Genomic DNA, 6469 nt, shown 5'->3' with positions numbered 1-6469 from the left:
GCGGTAATGCTACACTTGGAAACAGCTCGCTGCACGAGCAGGTTTGAATAAGATGATTGGAAGGAGGACTTCAGTGACTTTGTGTGCAAAGTAATACCCCTTCAGCCACTTCTTCCATCCTTTTACGCATGGATGCTTGTCACAGCCAAAGTGGACCAATTCATCTCGAATTCTGACTTATCAGTTATACATGGTGTGCAAAAAAATCTCGTAGCAGGGCGAGGAGCTTTAGTTCCGAGGAAAGCAGAGGTCTGGATGTCAATATAAATAATAAAGGAGGTGGAAACTACTGCAAATGTTCGATACTGTGTGTATATTGTGTGTTCTCTTCGAAGTACGCTTGCAGATGCACTCTTCACTAGCCGTAGCTGTCGCTGGCGGCCTGCTTTCAGGGTCTTCCAGCCTCCAGCGACATAAGCGATAGGTGCAGTCAGCTTCTATGGCTTCACAATGTGCATCACATTGAATGTGTGGAAGGTATGTGTGTCATCAGAGTCCTGAAGCTACGGAAATGTTGCCATGTGAGCATGTGAAAGTGGTTTTACATGCAATCGGACAGGTGTAGTGAAGCTTAGATGGTTAATTGCAGCCTATTGTACTGGTTGTAAGTGTCACTGCTGGCACCTTGCTGTTCCTCCTCCAGTTTCAGAGGACGTTGAGCTTTTTTTGTAAGCACCAGGAGTTTTGAGAGATTTCCTGATATTGAGAAAATACGTTGGTTATTTACTGATGCACGGTTTATATCTGCAGGTTTGACAATGAATGGGCTTTCTAAGTGCGGCTGATATAATCTCCAATATTCTGACTGAAGTGCATGATGATGTTCATGAATGTTGTGAAACTTTTGGCATAAGGCAATTGTATAGACGAGAAAGGCTGCTTGCTCTTTTGTATCAGTCGACAGAACTTCACCATCTGTTTGCATACGTAAGAACCGGAAACTATGCGGCGAACCTGCGGTCTGTGTACACATAGGCGTGCGCAGGGGGGGGGGGGGGCAAGGGGGCGAGAAGGGGGGGTGCAAAGTCAGCCCTATACATTGTAGGGGGGGGGGGGGGGGGGCGAGAAGAGGGGCGCAAAGGCAGCCGCATACATTGACATAATAGGGAGGGGGGCGCTGCGACGAACCTTCGCCCCCCCTGAAGGGGAACCCTGCGCACGCTTATGTGTGTACATACATGTATACATAAGTCATTCGTGTCTCCCAATGTGATACTTAACAGTGTGTTATCTCTTTACTTAACATAAGTAGAAGCCCAGAGGAAGGGCCGCTGATACACGCATCCAATTCTAGCTTTTAATTGCGTATTGCTTCAGGGGCCCGGCTTGTCGTCCATCACTGTCTCATGTTGTATGGTCACGCAGTGGTCAATACAGGCCTAAAACAAGGCTGACAATGCTCAAAACCAGTGCTAAATAAACTAGACAGGTCTAAAATAACAAACGACAGAAACAACAAAGAATTAATCGCAATAATTTGCCTAAAATCGCGAAAAATGCTTCTGAAACATCCGGCCGACACGCGCGCCGCGCAAGAGAGGGCGCCACCATCTCGGCAAGCGTGCGATTGCCAAGGGAATCGCTGGATTGCCCATGCTGCGCACTTCCTTAGGTTTCACGATAGTGGAGATGCATTAAGCACAGGATTTAGAACTACGCCAGGTCCAACACCAGAACGATGTTAGCGCACGCTTTCGCGCGGCGTTTAGAACTACACCGGACCCTACACCAGAACATTAGCGCAGAATTTAGCGCGGGATTTAGGACTACACCAAGACCTACACAAGAACGACGTTAGCGCTACATTAGCCGTAGAATTTTTAAACGCAGTCTCGAGTCGGGCAGCGGGTCTTTCCCGATGAGTTTGGTTAGGATTTTCCGCACCGGCACGTAATCCGCGGTCGTGTCGCAAGCGAGCCACGTTCGAGAGCACGTACTCGTCTCGCATTCGAAAGAATTGGCAAGTGCGGTGCGCTCTTAAATTCGCGAAAGCTGTTCGAACTTGTCACAATCTCGCCGCGATCACAACGGTGGCACAAACGTGCGAGACGTTGTGATAACGGTACTTTCGCGGTCACCTTGGTAACCTTGGTCACGGCCGCTGGATGAAAAAGCGCACGGGTACGGCCTGCCGCGTGCTCCGAAACTGGCGTGACGGGTCTAGTTTCCCGGACCGCCGCCGCAGCGCCACCGGAGGGGGACGGGTTTCGCGGACGCCCGCAGAATCACATGCGCGGCGCGCTTGCGGTAGTTAAGCTTGAGCGCGTGCGTCTTCATGTGACGCCCGAAATCTTCTTCTAAAATCCATCTAGCGTGTACACATCAGTTAATTACCGATATTTCTTGTACATACTTGCAGCTCTTGGGAATTTTTGGTCTTGCCTTGCCCAAGATGTAACTTCGCACACCGATCGCTTTTTGCGGAATAAATCGCATGGGCATGTTTTTCTGGTATCCTAGAAGACCACAACTAACCAAAATCGAGGCGCTGCACCTTTCCTAATGCATCGAAATTCTTTGTTTTGGCTCTGAGTATGTTGCTTCAGATTTAATAATTTCATTTGAAAAAGTGATCTCAAAAATTGCAGCGGCCACTGTTAATTTTACATAAAATAAGATAAACTTTTTCCTTCCTCCAAACATCTATATAGTACACATACCATACGGTATCGCATGAAACTGCCATGAAATAATGCTTATCATGTGTGCGACCATCTCATAGAAGGAGATTCGAGCCCATTTAAAATTTCAGTGACTTCTTCAATACTGACAATTGGGTGAGCTGTTACGGATTAATATGAAAACGGTCAGACGAAAAGAGTGATGAAAAAGCTGAAAACACACGAACACAACTGCTTGCATTCCTGCGCTTTTCAGTCTTTTTGTCTCTTGCCGTCACGCCGTTTTCATGGTAATTTGTAACGAATTCAATAGTGAACATAAAATCTGGACAAAATGTTAGAAGTATATTTTATTTATTATAAATTAAGGGCTCATCCCTGCTAGCTGCAAACGGCGGCTGGTTGCAAACGTTGTTGAAATCCAACGGCCGTGACACCACCTTCCCGTTTTCTCTTATCTCTCGTTTTTTTCTAGTTACCATCTTTCAACCTTTGTCATCTGTACCGGTTGTTTCCGAACGCTGTCGCATTGCGGTGGCGTGCGTTGCCCCGCAGTGCCATGTGGTACTGATGTTGGTTGCCGTGAAAAGCACGTGTATCCCTTTCATTCAGAGAGTTAAGTTGTCTGGCCATTTGCGGAACGAGGCACAGACTCAAACTTACCTCAGCAAAACATGCGGAGACAAAAAAGTGCAGAAAAGCGGCTGGTGGGCGACGACAAGATTTCATTTCAAACAAATATACATGGCAGCCAACTCACACGTTGCGAACGACTCACAGGGACAAAGTTAAGGTGGGTCGCTTTTGACAGCTATACGGTAAACAACAAAAAAAAGGGGGGGGGGGTAAACGCTTTTCTTATACTCGTCTGTGTTTTCTTCTTATTTTTTATTATTGTTTTGTTATGCCTCCAGCTTGTGAGCCCAATTTTTGGCTTCCCTGTCTACTTCCAGTCTGTGCAGACCTTTCGTTTTGGTCCTTTGATGTTAGCCGCTGTACAGGCACTGGCGAATCTTCGTTGCACACCAACGTGATTGTCTTCTGGCAATCTCCGTCATGTGGTTCTGTCATCTATTACTGTTTATTTTTACTATTATATATTGTCTACAAAGGCACCCGTGCTCGATCCAACAAAGGTACGTACTTGACTGTCTTACAGCAGCCGTGGTTTTGCGTGGTTGTCACTTGACCCGGCCGTCTCGAAAAAAAAAAAACGGGTAAGCGATTGGCACGCATCAATATATATATATATATATATATATATATATATATATATATATATATATATATATATATATATATATATATATATATATCTTGAGTTTATCCCCGCCATTTCGTGGTTTTGTTTCTTGAGTGAAAGAAAACTTCAGTTGTGGCCTATTATTGTCAGCTTCATTCTTCGAGATATTAGTCACTCCAGTGGTCGGCCTTATATAAATACATAAATTTGATGACATTGCCCTGCTAAGAACTGTCAACAAATTTGCAAGCCACTTCTAATGAATATATAATTTCGCAGCCTTTCCAACAAAGTTACGAGGAGTGCGTCGCTATATTTGTAGAATCCGCAGCATCGAGCATCCGAAGCTGAATTAGTTTTCGGCACGGTATCATGTATCAGACATCATGAAAAAGATGCGACGTATGTTTTTATGTGCACTTTCTGTGTATAAAGAACATGAACGTGTATTGTCAGATGTTTCAAATGAATACCTGTCAAGCATTTGCAGCTAAGAAAACTCAAAGGTGCTGAAGAAATGTCACGGGAATCGATATGTTAAAATAACAAACGATGCATTGATTACACGCACATAAATATAACAACCACTTTTTCACACATTCAGCGCCTTATAATGTTGCTACGAGCATTTTGGAATATTCTTTCAGACACACAGCAAAAAGTTAGTCCTGGAAAAAAGAATGCCAGGAGCTCGGCACGTACACGGAAACTTAAGTGGCTATTTAACCAGATTACGCGAACGGACACAACTGAATGCATATGATGTCATGACTGCGACAGATGAGATAGAAAAAAAAACCGCTTAGAACAGCTGAGTGGGACCGTTGTTGTGACCACCACCAACTAATTTGCTGCGGCTGTTGCACCAACGGAGCCGCCGGCAGCTGTTTCTCCTTCCCCGCCCCGTCGCGCTGCAGCGGCCGCAACTGCAACTAGGGCCAACACGCGCTCTCCCATAGAAAGCCGCCTGACGCGGCAGGCCGTACCGTGCGCTTTTTCATCCAGCGGCCGTGCCTTGGTAACACGCGCGGCAGCCATGTTCCTCAATCGTCTGCTGCAATCAAAACCGTAACTAACTACTAGTCCAATGACCCGATCGCATGCTAAACCTTACTCGCAGTTTTCTTTTCTTCGCAAGCAAATGTGTTTCATTCTGCATGTTAAACATAGGATGCATATAACAATGCTGCCGATTTTATGCAGGCTGCCTCGTTGCTGTGAAGCCTTTATTGCGCAGCAGGGCCCAAGGAGGGGTTGTTAGAGAACGAAAGAATAAAGACAGCGACATTCTTACCGATACAATTTCATTTAAAAGCGATCATTCGATCCTAGACGCGTATTTGCTGTTGTTGTTCGGCCGAGATGACTCATAGAAGAGGGTGGAGGTGGGTCTATCTTGTGACGTCACAGTCTCTAGCCAGCGTCCGTCAGTTCGCGCATTCCCCCCCCCCCCCCCTTTCGGGTTGTGCGTGCGTGTGTGTGTGTGCGTGTGGCGGTCGGTCGCGGTGGTGGTAAAAATGTTGTGGGAGACGGCGACGAATGGGCCCGGATCGTAAGAAAAGGCGTGGATAAGTTAGGATGAAGGTGAGTCGCCTCGACACATTGTTCAGAGAGCGTCCCTTGTAGTTGGAGATCGCGGAAAGACGGGTGGGCTCGGCCACCGCTTCGCAAGGCTGCCGCCTCACAACACCCGCGTAGTAAAACCGTGCAGACAGAGCAGTGCTTCTGAAGTCCGATACGCTTGCTGGGTTTGCGCATCCCACGTCTTATCGAATGTGTCGGATCGGAGTTTCTTTCGGCTTTAAACGCGACGCCAGCAGCAGCGTCGCGGCACAGGGTCCATGTGCGGCCCCTAGTCTGTGGCGGTTGATTGACGGGCGATGATCGCGATCCCCCACGTCGACCCCGAAACTCCGGCGCCAGTGGATTCTGAGCGTGCTCGAATAAATAGCGCTGCTCTCTTCGAAAAGCAGCGCAAGAGAACCAGCGCGTGCAGCAGAGGAGAAACCGTATCGCGCTTGTGTGTGTGTGTATCCGCGTCGTATCCCGTATCCCCGCGGTGCCGTTATTCCAGCGGGCAGCGATGTCTGGGACAGGCGTTGTCGTATCGTGTAACCCTTATCGAGTGATTCGTCCGGCTCGAATTACTCTCGCCTGTGCGAGCGCGAAGACGACTTTTGGACAGGTGTGCTTCCCCTTGACTACGCTGTGGCGTCGATTTTTGGCAAAGCGAACGAGCGCGCTGCCTTCGCCGCTAGTGGCCTCCTCGGGTACCGTACGAATGATGAAGTCCGTGATGAAGTCCGTGCGATGAAGCCCAAACACCGAAGCTTGCAAAAACACAAAAGTCCTGTAACGACACGCTGATCTGGCGGATCGTATGGAGTTCTCGGTTTCTTTGTGCTTTTGATTAACTGATCGAGTCAGGAGTCGCTTGTCGACAGACGTGTCAATCTAGTTGCGTTGCTGATCCGAGTTGGCTTCTTTCGCAGTTACTTCGCAAAACTTCTGTGGAAAAGAAATTCTTTGTCTTTACGATGAGGGTTAAATGGCATTTGTGGGTCGTACGACTGCCTAACCTAGCGCACTCGCAGCTTAATCTAAT

At 47.6% G+C, this 6469-nt stretch overlaps 1 protein-coding gene across 2 annotated transcripts in view; it reads left to right on the top strand.

Annotated features, from left to right (window-relative positions):
• The first annotated feature begins 5297 nt into the window (after positions 1-5297).
• LOC119386918 (serine/threonine-protein kinase PAK 3) overlaps positions 5298-6469 on the top strand; it is a 50242-nt gene continuing 49070 nt past the window's right edge. The window contains exon 1 of one of the 2 annotated variants that reach the window (XM_037654206.2): positions 5298-5448. The gene's annotated coding sequence lies outside the window, so the exon portion shown is untranslated. The remainder of the gene's footprint in view (positions 5449-6469) is intronic. The other variant, XM_037654207.2, reaches the window with a different exon arrangement.

Source organism: Rhipicephalus sanguineus, chromosome 3 (assembly GCF_013339695.2).
Source record: "Rhipicephalus sanguineus isolate Rsan-2018 chromosome 3, BIME_Rsan_1.4, whole genome shotgun sequence".
Lineage (NCBI taxonomy): Eukaryota > Metazoa > Arthropoda > Arachnida > Ixodida > Ixodidae > Rhipicephalus > Rhipicephalus sanguineus.
The sequence above is the reverse complement of the archived record's forward strand: the minus strand, read 5'-3'. Positions and strand labels throughout refer to the sequence as shown.